General features: G+C 44.3%; 1 protein-coding gene across 8 annotated transcripts in view; it reads left to right on the top strand.

Annotated features, from left to right (window-relative positions):
- Positions 1-22,140, top strand: part of CHL1 (cell adhesion molecule L1 like) — a 607,847-nt gene that overhangs the window by 14,271 nt on the left and 571,436 nt on the right. For 7 of the 8 annotated variants that reach the window (XR_012582319.1, XM_074550335.1, XM_074550330.1 and 4 more), the window contains exon 2: positions 17,149-17,229. The exons of the other annotated variant lie outside the window; for it this stretch is intronic. The gene's annotated coding sequence lies outside the window, so the exon portion shown is untranslated. The remainder of the gene's footprint in view (positions 1-17,148; positions 17,230-22,140) is intronic. 8 annotated transcript variants of the gene reach the window in all.

Raw genomic sequence — 22,140 nt, 5'->3', positions numbered from 1 at the left:
CAGAACTTTCCTCCTGATCAAACAGAGCACAGAGGAACCTCCTTGCCTAAATCTCCATTTTCCTGTCCCAGCCCTGACAAGGTCAGGTCTGCCTCGTCTGGAGCTGCTCCTCTTTGTGTGGGCTCTGCCTGACTGAGGCCATGACATCTCCTCACCGTTTGCCTTTCATTTTCTCACCTTTATTCTCTTTTTCACCTTTTGTTCCAGCAGTTGGCCTGTGTTTCACCTCTTGCTCTGCTCCTCCATCTGCAGTGCTCCTGTCCCCAGCCCTGATGGCTCTCAGAGCAAGGGGTGATTCTGCAGACCCCAGAACTTTCCCTTCCAGGATGTTTTGGGGTCTCTGTGGTTTGGTGCTCCTGTCCTGAACCCTTCTGCCTCTCAGGGGTTTTTTAGCCCCTGGAATTTTCCCATCCAGGATGTTTTGGGGTCAGTGTGGTTTGGTGCTCCTGTCCTGAACCCTTCTGCCTCTCAGGGTTTTTTAGCCCCTGGAATTTTCCCATCCAGGATGTTTTGGGGTCGCTGTGGTTTGGTGCTCCTGTCCCCAGCCCTGCTGCCTCTCAGGGGTTCTGCAGCCCCTGGAATTTTCCCATCCAGGATGTTTTGGGGTCAGTGTGGTTTGGTGCTCCTGTCCTGAACTATTCTGGCTCTCAGAGGTTTTTTTAGCCCCTGGAATTTTCCCATCCAGGATGTTTTGGGGTCAGTGTGGTTTGGTGCTCCTGTCCTGAACTATTCTGGCTCTCAGGGGTTCTGCAGCCCCAGAACTTTCCCAGTCAGGATGATTTGGGGTCAGACTAGTTTGGTGCTGATCAAGGACTGTTGCCACCTGACATCTGTTAATTCATACATCTCTTGGAAATAATGAAATTGCAGAAATGTGTGTGCAGGCAGGATCTGTCTCCCTGCACCAAAATCTCTCCCTCTGGATCACCTTTTTTTTGAGACGTGGCAACGAATTTCCTTTGTGCCCTCACATTCAGGTGGTTTTTCCTTCAGCGCTGGGCATCCAGCCTCGGAAAGGAGCAGAGCCAGCTCGGAGAGCTTTAACCCACGATAAGTCTGATGTCCTCGGGGAGAAGGGAGATTAAGGAGCCCAAATTCTCCCGGAGATTGTCGCTTGGCTAATGATGATCGTAGCCCCTGGCAGTGGGGGATGATAGGGCTGATACTTAGCAGGGGTTGTGAACCAATTAGTCTGCTCGGCAAAACACTCGGTCCATTGGGTGCAAATGTTAGGAATATTTATAGGGCTGGCTCCGCAGCCAGCTAATCAAAACTGGAGAAAGCTCCTTAAGAGCCTGTCCCAGGCTCTGCAGAGGCCCTGGGATTACACAGCTGACAGATAAACAAATGTTTGCCCGTGTAAACATTAGGACTCAAAGACGGTGTTTGAACTCTTTCTGGGTTTGCTGGTGGTGTAAAATCAATTAGGGGTGATTAGAGCAGGCTGGAGCGCGCTCCCCCGAGGAGAGCAGGCTCTGGAGGTGGGAATTCTCTGTCCATGGGAATTCTCCTCTTGGCTTCTCCCAGCCTGGATTTTGGATTTTGTTTTAGGATTTTGGGGTGTCCCATCAGCTGGCCAGGTGAAATGGCAGCAGCACAATGAGAGTTCAGGTGCTTTGCATTCATTCATGCTGCAGCCCTGAGTGTTCCTATCAGCGCCTTAACCCATCGACTCCCAAACCTGCTGATTTTCCAAAGCATGGCACTGTTGGAAATAAACTTGGGTCTCTCAGTTAGAGCTGTCCAGCACCTTGTGCTGCTGAGGCAGAGATTTCGTCTTTGCATGAAGTCGAATGGTAGAGTGTGATGGTGTTCACAGGGGTCTGAGGATGAGGGAAGAGACATAGATCTGATATAGCCATGTTTCAGAAGGCTGATTTATTATTTTATGATATATATTACATTAAACTATGCTAAAAGAATAGAAGAAAAGGTTTCATCAGAAGGCTGGCTAAGCTATGAATAGAAAGGAATGAATAACACAAGTTTGTGGCTCGGACTCTCTGTCCGAGCCAGCTGACTGTGATTGGCCATTAATTAGAAACAACCACACGAGACCAATCCCAGATGCACCTGTTGCATTCCACAGCACTAGAGAACCATTGTTTACATTTTGTTCCTGAGGCCTCACAGCTTCTCAGGAGGAAAAATCCTAAGGAAAGGATTTTCATAAAAAGATGTCTGGGACAGTAGAGTTTGAGAGCAAAGGATTCATCTTAATTTACAGGCTGGCTTAAATGTTTCCAAGGGTTTCTCTATTGGCTTGTTTATTTATTTGCATTTCATTTCAAATTTTCAGGATATTTTCCCCTCTGATCTCAGGCCTCAGTTGCAGAAACACTTCTGTAAAGCAGACAGGAGTAAGAAAAATCCACAGGCTTCCCTGGAAAAGCTTTCTGGAAGCTGAGAGTATTGATTGCTGAGATTGAAGGCATAAATGTGGTTGTACATGTCTTTACAGAGAATCTGCAAATAGAGAACAGCTTCTAACCCCCCTGCTCAGCTCCCTACCAGAACATTCTGCCTTGCTGCTTTCCAGCTGTTATTTTACAGCAAGTGATCATTTTGAAATACAACCATTTTGGGTTTGGGGCTCAAGGTTGTTTTCTCCAGTTTATTTGAAAAAATCACCTTAAACTGGGGCATTTATTGCACTTGGCAAGCTCCACACTAGGTCTTTACTTAAAGAAAAATCAAATTTCAATAAAAGCCAGGTTGTAGATTGTTCTGGTGAGCACAATGTGATTTTATTTTTTTATTATTGTTATTATAGTTTTTTTACACCCTCCTGTGTGTAAAAGCTTTCTTTATGCTGCTGCTACTCTGGCTGTAAATGGCTTTAAGTGCAGTGGTTTAATACACAGATGTTCTTTCTGATGGCTCCTATGTGTTAAAAATGACATAATGTCTTTTTTGAGCCTGAGAAGCACCATTCTCATTGGTCCTGGTCATTGTGTTAATAGTGCTCTTTATTTGCAGGTTTTCTTCAGGGCTTTTTTTGCTTTCTTTTTGTTCATGCGTGTATCAGAGGCACAACACACTGGCAGTTAAATGGGGTAAAAATGATCTTTTGGAGAGGACGGTCCAAGTCCATGGAGACTCTCCAGGGATCTCATTAAAGCATTCTTCCCTAATCCAGTGTACTGCAGTATCAGCTCTCTGAATCCCCACAGTGTGCCTTCCTGATAGGTTAGTTTACACAGAATTAATTGTCTAATTTCGCAAACAACCAGTACAGTGCACATTGATTTTTATTTATTTATTTATTTAGCTGTCTACTTTTAATCTGGTCTGCTGCTCTTGTGGATTCTGCTTTGTATTTCAAGGTAATTTTTACAACCTATCTCTATTTACACCACTTTGTTGTAGCCTATATCAATAGGAATCATTATTTATTTTTATCATTCTTCTTTTTGTCCTTCCAATATGTAAGAATTGCTGGTAATTTAAGCCATAATTTTCTGCATTAAAAAAAACCCAATTATAAGGATGTTTCAGAAAAGGAAATTCAGATTGTTTAAGGCTTCAGTGATTTAGATGCTCCAGAGACTGATCCTAAGTGAGGAGCTTGGATTTTCCTTGTCCTCAGAGGTCACCTGGCTGCTTTGGTGGCACTGGAATAGCACAGGGAAAATGAGCCTTGCCCAGAACAAAGGAGAGCAAGGGGAAATCAGTTTATATAGAGAACAGAAAAATACATTTGAATAAAATCTCATGGACTGAGCTGCAAATTTGGCTTGAATAGTTTTTTAATATATTTGGAGGATCTGTTTTAGGGTAAAGTTCTTGAAATGTAACTTGCACAGAGGATTTTTGTATTAGAACCAGAGGATTATTCAGGTTCACAAAGACCTTTAGGATCATCAAGCTGAACTTTCTGCCTGTGGTTTTTAACCACATGAGAAAGATGGATTTACTCACAATATCCCTCAGCTTGCTTTGGCCAGGGTGGCTGCTAAAAACCTGCTGCTCCCAAATACCTGCTCCAAACTGCTTAGCTCCTCATTCTGCTGCACTCAGGAGACAGATTCCCTTCCCTTCCCTTCCCTTCCCTTCCCTTCCCTTCCCTTCCCTTCCCTTCCCTTCCCTTCCCTTCCCTTCCCTTCCCTTCCCTTCCCTTCCCTTCCCTTCCCTTCCCTTCCCTTCCCTTCCCTTCCCTTCCCTTCCCTTCCCTTCCCTTCCCTTCCCTTCCCTTCCCTTCCCTTCCCTTCCCTTCCCTATAGGAGTAAAAGATGCAGAAATGAGATAATTTGGTTTATGTAAGTAAGGGAGATTGAGGCAGTAGGACAAGGTGAGAGAAAGGAAGAGTCAGGTTAGCTTATTTGGAAAGCAAAAAAAAAAAAAAAAAACCAAATAAAGCAGCAAAATTATCCTCAAAGTCTGTTGTGATTCAGGAAATGTGTTAACGCTAGGATTTCATCTTCTGTTTCTCATTTACATACACAAAATATTTTCCAGTGAAAACTACAACTTGTTGTGGAAGAAGTGAGCATTTTGGACAATGTTCATCTTCTCTGTGTTCCCTCCTTTGCCAGCATGTCTAGGAAAACAGAAAAGAAGTCAGGGAAAGTTTGCTTTGCCACCTCATTTATTGTCCTTTTGGCTCTTGCTTCTATTAAAGAAATTCAGGAGCAGTGGGAAGTCACACTGGGAATTTACATTGCCCCAGCTGTCCCAAACTCCTTTTGCAGAGAGGATTGTGTCTCCCTGGGTCTGAAAAACTGAAAAGGTAAATGGGTTTTCTCCATCACCCCAAAGTTCCCAGCAACTGCACACTGGGTTTGAGCAGAGCTGAGGCTGTTCCCTGCTGGGAGGGAATGTGGGACAATCCTGCCTGGCCCTGTGACAGGGATGTGACAGCGAGCAGAGCCCCCAGAGCTGTGTCCCCCCACTGGCAGCGTGTGCGTTCTCCTCCTGTCAGCTGTTATCTCAGGACGGTGACATCATACACTAAACAACACTTAAGGCAGGTCTCTTCCCATTAAAAGATGAATTCCCAGCACAACTGAAACCTCTGGGGCCTTTGTCACCAGCTTCAGTGGGGCTCAGCTCCCACCTCGTGGCTCCATGGGAGGAGGAATAAATTGCGACCGTGAGTGTCGGTGCGGTGCATGGAAAGGATAATTAGCAGCCAGTCAGTCATGGAGCTGCCTGTCTGATGAATAATAGAACTGAGTACCACTGAAATGTTGCCTTCCAAGTGGGTAAAGTGATTTTAGCAGATTAACATGAGTGTAGGCAGCCAAGAAATATGGCATGAAAACCAAGTGTGAGAGGAGTCCTAGACAGAAGACATCAACTTTTCCGTCTGTCTGGCGTCCAAAGCATGCTGTGGATTTTTGTGTAAATACTGCACCAGGAAGTTGTTGTTGTGTTAATTCTGCACCAGGAAGTTGTTGGGGATTAAGAAGTCAAAGTCTTGTGTAACTAGGATTTGTTTCTTAATTTTTTGTGGAAGTGAGTTGATGTTCTTAGAGGATCATGAGGGAGATTTCAGTGACGCTCTTCTCTCCCTTTTTGCTTCTTGACAAAAATCTTTGGAACTTGTTAGAGGAGCTCCTTTGTAAGGTGTTCAGGACCAGCTTGGATGGGGATTGGAGCCACCTGGTCTAGTGGAAGATGTCCTTGCCCATGGCAGGGCCTTGGAAAGAGATGAACTTTAAGGTTCCTTCCAAACAAAACCAATCTGTGATGGCACAAGGATGATGGACCGCGTTTTATTGGAAACCCTGGCTTGGAAACTCTGATTGCTGACAGAAAGATGGTGAGACCAGCTGGTGCAGAGAACCTGTGGGACAAAGACAGGTGCTGGCTTTGCAGATCTGCTACCTCTGAGCAAAGCAAGCAACAATTAAAGCAGAAGAAAGGCAGCCCAGTGTAGTTTTAATCATTAGTCTCAGTTTGTCGTTGGCCTTAACGCTGCGTGAGGCTTTGTGAGAGCATAAAGGCAGCTCTGTAATGCTGAGCCTTTTAACCAGCCCTGTTTGTGGATTGTGATTGGCAAAGCCATTGACTTCATATTCTTTCATGTTCTTTCTGTTCCCCCCTGTTTTGATGTTATCCTGCAGTCATCTTAGCTGCGTATTCAACAAGAGACTGCTTCAATATCAAATGATCAAAGGGCTGGGGGAACACAGGCCCATAAAGAATATATGGAGAGCTCGGGGAGAATGGTGAGTTGAATTTAAAGGCTTTTTCAAGCTGCTTAATTCCTGCTTAGATTGCTGGTGTCACCAATAGGCAACAGTCCCTTTCTTTAAATCTTTCACTAAGGATTGACTGGCAGAGTCGCTGTTTTACATGAGGTTTAAAGAGTAAAAGGCCACCCTGAAGGTCAAACCCTAGGAGATTTCCTCTAAGAGCTCATTGATTCTCCTCGATTTTTGACTAGGAGAGAGACCACTCCTTCCTAGATCTGCAGCTTGGATACAAGTGCCTCAGTATGTGCCAGCACAGAAGGCAGGAGCCAAAGCGTAAGGGCAGGAAAAAAATCAGAGAGAAAGATGCTGTGGGGCAGACAGACAATGATCTCAGTCTTGTATCATTCAAACTGGTGACATTATTAGCTACTGGTCCATGAAAAAAAAAAGGGCAGTATTATTTTATCTGTCTCAGAAATGGATTATGTTAACAATGAAATTGGGCAGGATAAAGATTTATGGCCCCATCCTCAGCCTGAGTAAACAGGCAGAGGACCTGAGTGTGTGGGGATGGAAGAGCTGGGCTGCAAATGCTGGGGATCTGGTTTTCTTCACACACAGACACAAATTCAAGGGTGCTGTGACTGCACAGGCAAGTAACTGTCTCTTTTTTATACCAAAAAAATTCAGATGAGCATGTCTTGCCTCTCTAACCTCATTAGAGTGCTGGCTTTGTGAGCTGCCCAGTGCTGTGGTAGTGATTAGCAAAAGCCTACCCCATAAGCAAACTCTGTATTTGTGCTATTACCTACTCCTGTGATATTTCAATCTGATTCATTAGAGAAATTAGCATTTTTATGGACTAATTAGGGGAAAATGTTGCTCGTACCCTTCCTGATATACAGGGATTTTTCATATAACAAAGCCACATAGAAGTGAAGCATGATTCCACCCCCCCAAAAAGGGAGAAAACAAAATTATTATTCTAATTAACACAGAATATTGGGGAGATTTAAACTTAAAACCAGGAATTAAGAGATGGTTAGATTGCTGCACTACTGGCAGTTTGTCCAGTCTTTTTGAATTTGTAATTCCAGCTCTCTTTCAGCTATTTTGGTTCTTGAGGCATAAAAATATTTTAAAAGCTGTCAGTCAGTCACTGTATTTTTTGTGACAGTTGCAAAATGCACAGTAATGAGAATGAATAGTAATGAGTGCATTATTCAGCAGCTATAAATACCAATTGATTTCCACTTTAAGTTTATATATTTCAGTCAACATGCATTTTTAGCCTTATTTTTTTCTCCTCTTTAAAACCAGGCTCAGGTTTTATTAGGCTGTAGCTAACAATCATTCAGACATGTTGTGGTTTCCCTAATGAACCACTTGCTTTTGAAGTTTAATTTTAAATCTGCCTGTGTGTCACTTGCTCCTGCTCACGTTTTCTGTTTGCCAGGAGGGTAAAAATGGGTGTCTGGGACTAAACATCTTCGCAGAGGAAGTGGTTTGGTTGTTTTTTTATTTTCTGAGAAGGTGGAATAGCATTATTTTAATCAGTGCAGACATCTCCTGTTCTGATGGTTATGTTCTGATAACGATCCTGCTTTGCAGAGGCTCAGAGCAGCAAACCCTTCATTCCGGGCTTCTGTGCAAAAGGCAAAAATCTCCATCTTGCACAGAGGGGAGAAGTTCAATTAGGCCTTGTGGTGTCAGGGGAGGTTGGTCAGGCTGTAATTGGCTCCAGCTGACTGGCTTTTGGGCCATGCTGGTGCTCACCTGCAGTTGGACACTTCTCAAATACGTATGGAATTTTGTATTGCGTTTGAAAGCGCCGCACCAAGTCAGAATAATTATTTAAAATTATACTTTGCAGTGAATGCATTGTGATGAGCAGAGTGAAGTGAAGAAAGAAGGAGATACCTTCTCCTTCACCAGAAGTGGAGAAACCATTAAAGTTGTGGAAGATATAAGTAGGAAGGGGCCTTTGGGGCTCCTCCTGTTGAACGCTGGTGTTGAACCTAATGTTGTCTTTGAACTTAAATCATGCATTGAACTTCATGTTGACTTTGAACTTAAATCTGGTTGCTCTGGGCTTCGTTGGGTTGAAAACAGGAATTGGGCTTCTCTCTCCATGCTGGACAAACCCAGTTCTCCCAGCTCTCCTCCTAAGTTATGTGCTGCATTATTAGAACCCTAGATAGCAAGAATTTTAAACTTCCTGTGTTAAAAAGCACAGACCTTCACCTCCACCTGGGATTTGATTTGCTTTTCCTCCTTTTTTCCCTGCAGTTTGGGCCAGGTTTCTGTCGCTCTCCTGGGCAGTCCCCACTCCCACCTTCTGTTCCCTTTCTGTGTTGGAGCTCACTCAGGGATCCCATGTGCAGCCAAGCCAGCCTTCTGCCACGTCTGCTCCACTTCCCACTCACTGGGATTGTGGGTTGTTCTTGTACTTTGGGGAGGTTTTCCATGAGGATCAGGGAGTTTTCCTGTGCCCTTCTGCCCCCAGGGCCATCAGCCATGGCCTGACAACTCCCTCCTCCCCGAGCAAGCCACACTGCTCCCGAATTTCAGTGCTGCCAGGAGATCTCAGTCATCTGTGGCCACATTTTCTGAAGGCTGACTCAAGTTTTATCCACTTCCAGTTCTTAACTGGGTGATGGGCAGCAAAGCCCCCTCCTGGATGGCCTCTCATTCTGGCCTCCAAGAATTAAATCCCAACAGCCCTGTTTCCCAGCATAACATTCCTGAGAAATAATTCTGATTCACTAATCTCTTCTGAGGAAAATTCTGTTGTCTTGGCACGGTTTAAACTTCTTTTACTCCTATAGAATTCATTTTCCAGCAGAAACATGTATTTTTTTCTGATAAAAAAAAGAAAATCCTATTGGACCCTAGTACTTGGAGTACCATAATAAATTGGTCATTTTCTTGATGGCCTTTCTTGCTGAGGGGTTGCTGGTGTGGAGTCTTGGTGCCTGTGTGTGGGCAGAAGGAGTTAACAGCACCCTTGAAGCCTGGAGTGCCAGTGTGAAGCACTCCCAACAAAACTGTTCAACAGCATAAAATTCCTGAGGAATAATTCTGACTCAATAATATTATCTTCTGAGGAAAATTCTGTTGTCTTGGCACGGTTTAAACTCCTTTTACTCCTATAGAATTCATTTTCCAGCAGAAACATGTATTTTTTTCTGATTAAAAAAAATCCTATTGGACTCCATGTACTTGATAATACTCCATAATAAATTAAACATCTTCTTGATGACCTTTCTTGCTGAGGGGTTGCTGGTGTGGAGTCTTGGTGCCTGTGTGTGGGCAGAAGGAGTTAAAGCACACTTGAAGCCTGGAGTGCCAGTGTGAAGCACTCCTTGAATTGATGACTTTTTTCAGTTGCACTTTCCTCCTTGTGCTTTCAGCAGAGCACGAGTTGGGATGCTCAAATTGCCCATCCTGACCTCGGCTGTCTCCTGTGTTAATCAAATGCCCTGTGCTGCTGCTTGGGCCATTAGCTGGGACTCGGAAGTTTTATTTCTGGCTCTGCAATTATCCCCCTGCTGTAATTTCCTTATCTGCATTGGGGATGAATAACAAAGCTCTCCTTCTTCGCAGAAGTCTCTGAGATTTGATGATGAAAAATGCTATATAAGGGTTCAATGTTGTTATGGGAACAAATGTCACTTTGTTTGCATGGCTTGACCGTCTTAACAAGCAAGCAGGGAGTTGATGACCAAATCAAGATAAGAATTGAACAAATGAGGGATAATGAGCAACTTCAGACTACAGACTTCATTTTTTCCTTCTGCTTGAAAGTCATTCACTTTTTTATGTCTGTCTGTAGAGGATTCTTAGTCTGTAAATTATTTGCCAGTTGGTGTAGAAATCTTAATTTGCTTCCTTCGTCATTTGCTTATCATTTTAGATGCCAAATAAGTTACTTATTAGTTTGTGTGATAATTAGCAATCTCAGCATAGAATCACATATTATAGGGTTCAGTTTCCAATTTCAATATTGGAAAATTTTCAAGTGCATTTAAAGGGCATTTCCGGGGAAAAAAATGTGAAAATTATAGTTTAACAGTGAACTATCTTTGTAACAGGAAAAAAAATCATCCTTCATTAAAACTGTGCTCTACATCTGTTATGAAAAGGGCAGCAGAAAACAGATCATTTAAAAAACTTTCAAACTTCTTTGCCTGTTATTTTCACTCAGTGCCACGGGTTAGGTCCTTGTGATCTTTCTGAGTTCATGCTCATGACAGCTTGTATGAGACTTGACTTGTGATTTGTAGAGTGAGAAAAAAATCCTCAGTTCAATTTGCATACAATTTTTAACCAGGAAACATAAGAAAATGGTTTGCCAGGTGGGTTAAATAAATTTAACTTCAAAAACTTACACTGATTTGAGTTGAATGCTATTTACCTTCAAACTGAGAGATGGTTTAAATGGGATATTGGGAATTAATTTCTTGCTGGGAGGGTGGGCAGCCCTGGCCCAGGTGCCCAGAGCAGCTGTGGTGCCCCTGATCCCTGGCAGTGCCCAAGGCCAGGCTGGACATTGGGGACAGTGGGAGGTGTCCCTGCCATGGCAGGGATGGCACTGGATGGGATTTACTGTCCCTTCCAACCCAAATCTTTTGTTGATTCTGTTTCTCTGTGCTGAGAGTTGCTCCAGAGTCCCTGAGAACGACCATGACTTTGAGTGTGAACAGCTGAAAAATTAGTTTTTTGAATGTTTTATATCTTCAAAAATACAAGGCAAAGTTTTCTGGCTGCTTTCATTCCTGAAACCCCAATATTGTGATAACCTTCCATGGGTCTCCTGGAAATGCTGGCTATTTCCCAGCTGCTGTGCAAACTCTTAGGGTGCTGCCTTCGCTTGGGGAAATCCTTTTTTCAGCCCATGTGCTGTCGGGTTTGCACATCCTCCGTGCTGAGGAGCTCACAGGGAGGCAGCTTTGAGCATTAGGAGCTTGTTAAAGCAGCGTGAGCGCTGCCTGAACCTCGGGGCCATTAGATGCAGAATCACTCTGACTGATGGGCAGGTGCTAAATTTGCCGAATTTTGCCCCAAAGTGCTGGCAGGCTGCTGGGGCTGTCGGTTTTGCTCGCTGACTTTTATGGACTCTCAGGATTTATTGAGCCAGCAGGGGAACAGTGACAGAGGTGATTCTGCCCCAGTCCCAGGTGCCCTCAGGGGGCAATAAGAACACCAGGTGCGCTCTGTAAATTTAAACTCAACTCATTCATGTCCTGACGCGGGGTTTAAGTGCTGAGCACTCACTGGAGGTGTGAACATGAAGCCTGGGTGATTCTGCACAGACCTTGACATTTTCTTTAGGGAAAATATGGCTCTGCTGTGGCAGGGTAATGACAGGGCTCAGAGACAGACTGTGCAGCAATGAGCCTTTGCTGGGTGCTGGAGCCAAGGTGATTTTCTCCTGGTAACTATTCTAACAGCTTTTAATGCCATATATCCATATTATTAGGTTCAGCACCTGAATTATGTACTGGCAAAGAGCTATAACATTTCTTATGCCTGAGCAGTCGAGGACCCAAATCTGGCCCAATAGAATTGATTTACAAAAATGTGTTCATGGCTGCCTTCTTTTACTGGTGCAGTGAATCACAGGAATTGTCAGCCAGCATCATGAGGGGGGCCCAGACAGCTGGGATTAGTATTGCAAGGCTCTCTTCATATTCTTCATATTCCAGTAATAAATAAACAGTTGTTTGAGCAACTTGTAGCACTGAGCTTGGAGTAATTATGAGCCACCTTATTCTATATGTCCCACAGAGTACAAACATATTTTTATTAATTTCTGTTTCCTGGTGAGAAAAGTTGAAATATAGGCAAAGCATGTCTACTAAACTAGAATCCTTAATTTTATTCCTGTACAATTAATATCTCCTACTGTTGCTAAAAAGAAAATAATCATATTATTTAAGGAACAGAAAAATGCTTGTGCTGACTCTTCTCAGCCCACTGCATCTTTGCTGGTTGTGTTCAAAATGCACACGGGTAAAATTACATCGAGGACATTTATTTCTTTATTAAAGAGTTTCTTTTTTTTCTTGCTATTCTCAACCCATATTAATTTAATGTACTTGCTGTTAGTCAGACATCACTGTAAATGCTCCCCTTAGCACATTTGCATTGCTGTGGCATCCATAAGCTGTAAGGACCTTGACCTTTTGCTGGCAAAGTTTATCCACTTCACCCTGTGCTATTTTCCAAGCTGGTTAAAGCATCTTTTTATTGCTTGTCAGAACCTTCTCCTTGCAAACCCTTCAGCTGTTAGCATGCACAAGGGCAGCTCGTGCCTCCCGGATGGGGACAATGGATGGGGACAATGGATGGGGACAGTGCCCAGCCCTGGGCGCTGGGATTTGGGTCCTTTCCTCCCTTTGCCACCCACAGGTCCCTGAAATAGGATCAGCCTTGCTGGAGTGCCCCGAGAGCAGAGTCAGGGCAGGTTTGATGTGAGAGCAGGGCTGGGGGAGCAGGCTGGCTCCAGGAGCAGCCAGAGCTCCATCCTGGCCAGAACCCCCCTCCTCTGATGCCATTCTTCTTCCTCAAGTCCTGCAGGACAAATCTGTGAATTACCTTGCTCTGTTCTGCAGGGATCTGCAGCAGGCACAGCTCAAGTGATATTTAAATATTTATTTGTCATTTCCAGAGCATTGTCAGAGGCTGACTGGCAGGTTCTGCCTTTGTCACTTGTGTGTGTGTGTCAGGAGCGATGCATGGCTGGGATGTGAAGGTCACATTGCAGCAGGGACTGCTCATCCCTCTTTGTTTGCTCCTCCTGTGCCAGCTGGAGGTGCAGGAGCCTGGGAGGCTGCTGGTGCCATCTGTGGCATGGCCAGGGGCAGGGGGTGATGCCAGCCCTGCTCCTGCTCCTGCTCACATGGGGATCAGGGATCTCTGGCAGCCCCAGAATTCCGGAGGGAGCCCCTGAGGGGCTCTGAGCTGCAGTGGGTGCACTTGGGCACAGAAATCAGCTCTGCCTTTGTCATGGAAAATATTTCCAGTGGGTTTTGGGGAGCAGTGAATTCTTAGTGTTTAGACACAGCCTGAAACCACGACACCTTTCCTTTTCCCTTTCCCTTCCTGGGTGGAAACACCTGGATCAGAGGCCTCTGAGTCACAATTTTTCCTTCATGTTGTAGAAAAGTCTTGGGCAAAATACTGGATAATCTTCCCTGGAGAATTGCAGGATCCCTGCAGGAATATTGGGTTGGGGGTGCAGGGGGATCCTGGTGATTCATGGAGTTCTTAAATGAAGGCAGTGGAAGGTGTCCCTGCCCATGGAAGGAGGGTTGCAGTGAGATGATTTTAAAGTCTGTTTCAGCCATTCTGTGATTCCACAATTCTCTGACAGCCCCACAATTCCGGAGGGAGCCCCTGAGGGGCTCTGAGCTGCAGTGGGTGCACTTGGGCACAGAAATCAGCTCTGCCCCTGCTCTTTGTCATGGAAAATATTTCCAGTAGGTTTTGGGGAGCAGTGAATTCTTAGTGTTTAAACTCAGCCTGAAACCATGACACCTTTCCTTTTCCCTTTCCCTTTCCCTTTCCCTTTCCCTTTCCCTTTCCCTTTCCCTTTCCCTTTCCCTTCCCAGGTGGAAACACCTGGATCAGAGGCCTCTGAGTCACAATTTTTCCTTCATGTTGTAGAAAAATCTTGAGCAAAATACTGGATAATCTTCCCTGGGGAATTGCAGGATCCCTGCAGGAATATTGGGTTGGGGGTGCAGGAGGATCCTGGTGATTCAGGGAGTTCTTTAAGTGGAAGGTGTCCCTGCCCATGGAAGGAGGGTTGCAATGAGATGATTTTAAAGTCTGTTTCAGCCATTCTGTGATTCCACAATTCTCTGACAGCCCCAGAATTCCGGAGGGAGCCCCTGAGGGGCTCTGAGCTGCAGTGGGTGCACTTGGGCACAGAAATCAGCTCTGCCCCTGCTCTTTGTCATGGCAAATATTTCCAGTGGGTTTGGGGAGCAGTGAATTCTTATTGTTTAAACTCAGCCTGAAACCACAAGAACTGCTGTAAATTGGCTGGTTCTAATAAAACCAGTGCTATCAATCAGCTGATTGATACTTGTATAAATCTTGTATTTTTCCCCCAAGTTTTCCTACACTTTTCAGTGGAAATGTTTTTGATATAAACCCTTCAATCTGACAGCTTTTTTTGCCTGTCTTCTGTCCATACAGTCCACTAATAACTTCAGCCCCACAGACCTTCTCTCCAGGAAATGCCATTAGGATTTTCTTTTAGCAAAAGTGAGCAGCCCTTCAGAAATCCTTTATCAGGCCTGCTTTTTCCTGTTGTGGTTTTCCTCTTGCCTTTTTCTTTTTTTTTTTTCCATGGATAGCTGTAATTTAAAGCTTACAAGATCGATAAGTCCAAGCTGCACAGCATAAATGGGAGAAGCAGACAAACAACTGGTAAAGATAGGAGACAGCTGATGGAAATGAATTCAGCTATAAAGCATTTGAGTTACTGTTCTCTGCTGTGATTTCTGAGAGAGATTAAAAAATGGGAGGAGGGAGAGATACAAATCATCATTTCCTCCTCCCTCAGAATCTGAGGTTGAAATAGTGCTGAATTTCTTCTTTTTCTTCCTATGTCTATAAACAAACAGGAGATTTTTTTTTTTTATTTGGAGGAGTGTGACCGTGTTCACAGAGGTCTCAGGTTGAGGGAGAGATGAGGATCTGACTCCATGTTCAGAAGGCTGATTTATTATTTTATAATATGTATTACATTAAAACTATACTAAAAGAATAGAAGAAAAGGTTTCATCTCAGAGGGCTGGCTAAGCTAAGAATAGAAAGGAAAAGAATGATAACAAAGGTTTGTGGCTTGGACTGAGAGTTTGAGCCAGCTGACTGTGATTGGCCATTAATTAGAAACAACCACATGAGCCAATCCCAGATGCACCTGTTGCATTCCACAGCAGCAGATAACCATTGTTTGCATTTTGTTCCTGAGGCCTCTCAGCTTCTCAGGAGGAAAAATCATAAGGAAAGGATTTTCATGACAAGATGTCTGCGACAGGGGAGAGCTTTTAATCAATTGCAGGAGAATTGGCTTAATCCAGAGCTAACAGGGGGCAGAGCAATGGCTGGAAGCCTGGCCCTGATGTAATAACAGCATCTTGTCCTGAACTCCCCGAATCCAGCCCTGTGACAAACTGAAACCCTGAAAATGGCCTCTGTCCTGCGCTGCTTGGTGGCAGAAGGATTTTTCCACTCTGCTTTGCAGCCCTGGTGATTCTGCACGGGGCTGGGTTGGGGTTTGCTCTCTTTTCCAGCCCAGGCATGTCTCACAAAGCTTGGGCCAGGCTGGCAGAGCTGGGCTGGGCTGTGCCCAGCTGGCACAGGCTGTGCCTGAGGAGATTTGCATTTGGCATTACAAATTGCAGTCACATTGCTCTGGGGAGGTGCAGGCTCTCTGAAAGGCCGGGTGCGGTGCCAGCAGCACAGCAAACATTGCTGGGCTGGAGTCTCAATAGGAGTCAAGAAGGATTAAGGTGCAGCTGAAAGTAGAGCTGCGGTTCCTAAATCACCACGGAGCTTTAGAAAATGTTTTGTGTTCACACCAAAACCATAATTTATCGACAGAGGGGTCAAACTGTAAAATATATGTGCTAGTGAGTTGTGTTTCAGTGCAACTGCAAACTTCTGTTGATGGGGAGATTCTTGCAAATGTTCCCTGTGTGCCCATGGCCACAGAAGCTCCCTGAAAAGCCAAAGCTGTGTGTGCCAATAAGCACTGACATTTTATGTGTTTGCATCTGTGTGTGCTGAGGTTGGCTCTGCTTACCCCAAAAGATCAAGGGCACTTTGCAATATGGATTTGAAACACTCTGGGAAAGGAAATCCAGGTGCACGTGGGCACTTTGGGAGAGGGATTGGCCCCGTCCATGGGGAAATAAATAACTCTGTCCGCACCTGGTGAGATGAGAGCAGATAAAGAGATTATCAAGCAGTGACAAGAAATAAAATAGGTTAGATGAATTCCTCTTTATCACTTCTTCTCCCTCAAGACTCTCTGAATATCTTGTCATTCACACGGAGAGGTTGGAAAGAAAATCACTTTTAAAGGTGACCCAGAGAGGTAAAACCAGGCCAAAATGGTGTTTGTGTGCTCCTTCTGCCCACAGGGATTGGTGTGGTGCTTGCACTGTGTGAGCTGTAACATTTGGGAGAGCAGGAAAAGTGAGATTAGAGCTCCAAAATATTTTCCAGGCTTTTGCTGCTCCCAGCACCCTGTGGAGCATCCTGTGACCCAGCTCCAGGTGGGAATAGTGAGGTCAATGGCAGAGATGAGTCCTGTCCTTGTAGTAAAATACAGAATTGCAGCTTTTGGTCAATGTGTTTAAAACAGGTGGAATGTATTGGAAAATAACCCCAGACAAACAGTTAAGGGATCTGTTTCCTCTTGGATGCACTTCTCTCCCACAAGCTGTTTTTATTCCTTTTCCTTTAAAGGAAGGTAACTATTGAAAATCACTTTGAAACGGGTTTCATGTTAGGAGAGCAATAGTGTAGGTGGTGATTGATAAGATTTATTGTTTCTGGGTTCGTGTTATCTTGTGATTCTGAGGAAAGCTGAATCTTATCTGTTTGGTGCTGTATAAACACCTAACAGGCTTCAGAGAGCTTGCAATGTAAGCAGACAAGAAAGGCAAAGCAAGAGAGGGGAAATGTGCAGAAAAGTGCCTTGTTCCAAGGCCACAAACCAGGTTTGGAATAAAAATCAGATCTTCTCACTTCAGCCCATTTTTTCCTCTATTCCATGGGGTATGTTGCTTCTGTTATTTAAATATGGAAAAACCTCTCCTTTTCCAGGTAAATGAAGGGCAAGGAGAATGAGATCAGACAGAAACTCAGCTTACAGGGGAAAAAAAATAAAGCAAAGGAATTGTACTGATAAAGGTGCTGGTTTTAGATAAATTGAACATATGACATGCCATTACACAACTCACAACTCTTTCTTTATTTCTAGATGCAGTAAAGTGGGGAGAAGGATTCAGATGTAGAACTACAGCCTGACCATGCACTGATGAGGAAGCAGCCCCATGTACTGGTTAGAAATGCAAATTTTTCTTTTTAATACACTATTTTTCTTTTCAATTAAATGTTTTGGATGTCGCTTTGATTTGCCTCTCTGTCTGAATGATGACAGTTAAAGTCATTTTAATAATTTTGGGCTTGTTTGATACCATTTCTGTCTGGAGAAATCTCTTTATAAAAGCACAAACACGTGTGTGTGTGTATGTGTTTGTGCAGGTAGGCAGGCTCTGGAATGCTTCCCTGTGATTTTAATTCCCTGGAGGGTGTGGACATGCTTTCAGAGCCTGACAGCTCCCAGGTCAGATGGAGCTTGTTTGTCTTCTCTTTTTGCAGCTCAAGCAAACATTCATTTGTTATTGTGTGTGGAGCTGAGCCCCAAGCCAGGCTTTATCCTGTTGTACCAACTAATTGGTGAGGAAATTGTGATTTTACATTTAAAAAACACCCCTCAGCTCTGGAGAAAAAGGTGCTGTGATCATTCTACCCTGATTATTTCAAGGTCAGTGTCCCATTCTGCTCTCAGGGCAGGGAAGGGCTGGATGGATTTCCTTGGATTTCCTAAAAGTTTGAAGAGAAATAGCGGAAGAGCAGGGGCTTGATGGTGGCACTGCCAGCGACTGTTCCCAGGGAAAAAAGCCTTTGGAGCCCTGGGGTTATTTATGGCTTGGGCTTCTCCAGGACAGTTTGTTTCCATGGGATTTCAGTGCCCATGGGCCCTTCCTGGAGGGAGATGTGCCTGGAGGAAATAATCACACTGGCAAGGGGGTTCTGTCTGTTTATTTAGCTATTTTTAAATCCTATTCAGAAAAAAGAAAAAAAAAAACCAACCAAACCAACCCGTCTGTAATTCTGTTTTCTTTCTGTTTGTGGCTGCTAAAAAGGGAGTCTTGGCTACCAATATGTGCATTTCCCATGGACTTTTACTAACAGGAGCTTCAAGGTGAAAGCTTTGCCTATAATGGCAATTATTTACACCATAACTTCCTTTTGAGCTGCCATTTTTTAGGATTTTGTGTTCAGTTCGCTGGCCTTGACTACTGTAGAGAGCAGGTTTCTTATGCATCTGCTGCTGAATTTAATTTTGTGAACTTTGATGGGTTGTAAAAATCAGAATGATAAAGTTATTGACAAAATGTAGTTTGTCTGAATAGCATTTAAAAGGTTTTAGGATTATTATTTTTTTAAAAAATTCTTTTCATATACCCACTAATAAATGGATTTTTTCCATTACAACCAGCAATTGTTCCAATTAGAAAATAATTTACTAATTTCTGATTAACCCCAGCTAATCAGGCAGGCAGTGGGATCCAGCTGCTGTGTAAGTCCAGATCTCCATAAAATGTGGTTATATTTTCATTTATCTCATTGTGGGGGCAGCTCTGGCCTGAAAAGCTGACTTCCTTGTGTGCTTGTGAGCTAACTGATAAACTTTCCCTCTTTCAAGCCCATCCAGCTGGAAAGGCCACCATGAAAAGCTGGCTGGTTTTTGGGTATGAATGAAAAAGAAGAGGGATTTACTCTGTTTTTCTTAGTGGACAATCTCTGTTGCTTCTTCTTGCACACCTCCAGAACCTTCTACCTTTTTTCCCCCAAACCTTCTCCTGAAGGATTTATTCTGTTTTTCTTAGTGGACAATCTTTGTTTCTTCTTGGACACCTCCAGAACCTTCTGCCTTTTATTCCCCAAACCTTCTCCTGAAGGATTTATCCTGTTTTTCTTGGGGGACAACCTTTGTTGTTTCTTCTTGCACATCTCCAAAATCTTCTCCTACCTTTTATCCCCCAAACCTTCTCCTCAAAGATTTATTCTGTTTTCCTTAGAAACAATCCTTGTTTCTTCTTGCACACCTCCAAAACCTTCTCCTACCTTTTATCCCTCAAACATTCCCCTGAAGGATTTATTCTGTTTTCTTGAGGGCCAGTCTGTGTTGTTTCTTCTTGCACACCTCCAGAACCTTCTGCCACCTTTTATCCCCAAGCTCATGGTGTCCCATGAGCTGTTCCATTTCCAGGGATGAACTCTGGCCATGCAGGCACAGCACTCCAGGTGCAGACTTGATCATGGAATCACAAAATCATTGAAGTTGGACAAGAGTTGGGCCATTAGATCTGACTGAGTGCTGCAGCACTGCTGAGGCCACCGCTCACCCATGTCCCCAAGTCCCCAAGTGCCACATCCACGTGGTTTTTGGATTCCAGGGTGTCCCAAAATGCTGCAGCCCTTAGAGCTGGGGCCTGGCTGTGCCTGCAGTGTGGGTGTTTGGAGTTTGAGTGTTTTTCCCCTTTGCATCCCAGCTCCAAGCACCATTTGTGTGTTTTTGTGCCTTTTCCTCTCTGTCTGAACCCATTTCCCAGGGCAGGGATCAGCCCTGTGACCTCCTTGCCCTGAATGACCAGAGAATGAACCCAGAGCCATTCAGATGGGGCTCCAGACTGGATTAATCTGTGCTGCCCCACAAATAACTGCATTTACTCACACAGGGGCTTTTTATTTAAATGCATTTCTCCTCTTTGTCAGAGAGAGGAATCGTAATTAAGATTTCATTGTGTGATGAGCTCCCTATATTTAGAGCGTTATTGGTGAATCTTTTCCTTTCTGAAAGCTTTTAAAATCTGAAACCTTTTAAAAGATATTTAGCAGTCGGAAAGTTGGTAATCGTTCATTTTCATTTAAAATTCAGGGCATGGTATGTGAAGCTGTGTTTATGAGGAGGGTACATGGTCCTGTCATTTTCTACTTGCTTAAAAGCTGCATAAGTGGTTGAGGAAGCTCCCAACCTGAGGAGAAGAAAGGGCTCATTAAAAAGATTAGCTCATAGAGAACAAATTAAACTTCAGTGCCCTGCATAAAGATTATAATAACTGTAATAATAAATGAATTAATAATGCATTAAAGGAGAATTCCTCCAGTCAGCTTGTCACACGCTTATCCTTGAAAATTGACTTTAGCGAGGTGTGTCACATGAGCTAATGGCCTTAACTGATGGATTTGGGGTTTTTCCACACTCCAAAATCCACTCAAACTCATATTTCTCAATTTTTGACAGTTAGTTTGCTGGATAGACAGGCAGTGAGTTGGGCCATGTGGTGCTGTAGCTGGGGAGGAAGCTCTGGTTTTAACCTCAGGTCATCAGAATTGGGAAATCCTGAGTTCTTGGAAGGGGAAAATTTGGCAATCCAGGGCTGGGGGCTGCACAGCTGCACCAGAGGGGAACATCTGGGGCTGATGTGGGATGCAGAATTTAGATGGAACTTGATGCCGAATTTTGCCCCAAAAGGCGAGAATAACTGCCTAAGAGACTCAATTTAAGTCAGCATAGACAGGAGGTATTTTATTACGACGCGTCGGAGAAATCACAAAAGGGATTTCTAAATATCTCATAACAGAGGCAGGCTTTTTATACAGTTTTGGGTGCAGGGTTACATCATATCACATACATAATCATGTCTTTGCATGCATATTCATAAGAGGCGTGGTGTAGGCGGAGCGTGGGCGGAGACATCTCTTTTGAGGATTATTGTGGTGGTCGTTCCGGTTGCCTTCATCATGGGCAGGGGTCTCCTGATGAGTCTTCCTCTTTAAACCTTTGAACTCCCATCCTAATATGGTCAATTCCCGGTGTACTTGGCTTGGTCCCCATGGCTTGGCACGGCTCTTAGGGTCAGTTTGACACTGGCACGGCTCTTAGGGTCTGTTGGACATCGTTGGCTCTGATCATGCTTAGCTTGTCAATTCCCCTATCCCTATCTCTCTCTCCTGTTTGCCCTGCTTACCAAACTTCAAACAGAAGAATCCACCAGGATTGCTTTTGGATTAATGAGTAACCTGGAGCACAGCATCATCAGCAATTCCTGAATGTGGATGGGGCGAACCCCCCGTGAGACCACCCGCCAGTGATATGGGATATGGCTCCAGCGTTAGGGGTTGCATCAGTAGCTAACTGTGGAATGGGATAGGACTGTCTAGGATTAATTCTCAGTTTGTGGCGCTGCCCAAGCATTTTGATCAATAATGCCCTATAAGTACCACTGAAAACAAAATTATGTTCCTGTGCAGTAGCAAAATGCTGATTGGAAAGGCAGTTTGGGGCTTCAAACTGACAGAGAGGAGGTTTGGATCAAATATTTGGAATTAATTCCTCCCTGTGAGGGTTCTGAGGCCCTGGCACAGGTGCCCAGAGCAGCTGGGGCTGCCCTGGATCCCTGGCAGTGCCCAAGGCCAGGCTGGACAGGGTTTGTAACACCCTGACATAGTGGAAGGTGTCCCTGCCATGGCAGGGGTGGGATGAGTTGGGCTCTGATGTTCTTCCAGCCCAAACCATTCTGGGATTCCATCTGGGGATCTTCCATAAATCTGAGTGTTTTGTTCCCACTGTAATCAATATGAGATCATCAGGGTTTAGGAATTAGTTACCAAATTCAGCACTGAAATAAGAGGCATCCAGAGGGGTTGAGTTGAGGAATTGGGGGTGCTGAGGCATCTCCAGACAGCAGCAAAGTGAGAGTTTGGAGATTTCTGCAGTCTCCCCTGGGTAAGGGCTGAGTTTCTAATGGTTATTGCACCGGGGAAAAACTGAATTAGGGGAATTGATTATCCAGACATAGTAAGGTTGTAAAATGCATCTTTAGGCAGCTGGGTACCTTTAAAATTAATCCATTACTCACTCCTGAAACCCAAACCTGCTCCTCCAAACCCAGGCACTGCTGAAGACGGAGTTCACATGAGCCATGAGATGATTAATTTTTAGAATCTTGAAATAATTGAGGCTGGAAGGGACTTGGGGAGGTTCAAAGAGGAATCTGTGGGTTCCAGAGATTATGGGGAACACTTTCCCTGTTCCTACAGAATCATGGAATGGTTTGGGTTTTAAGGGGCCTCAAAGATCATCCCATTGGCATTTCCCACCAGCCCAGGTTGCTCAGTT

The sequence above is a fragment of the Zonotrichia albicollis genome, chromosome 12 (genome assembly GCF_047830755.1).
Source record: "Zonotrichia albicollis isolate bZonAlb1 chromosome 12, bZonAlb1.hap1, whole genome shotgun sequence".
Lineage (NCBI taxonomy): Eukaryota > Metazoa > Chordata > Aves > Passeriformes > Passerellidae > Zonotrichia > Zonotrichia albicollis.
The sequence above is the reverse complement of the archived record's forward strand: the minus strand, read 5'-3'. Positions and strand labels throughout refer to the sequence as shown.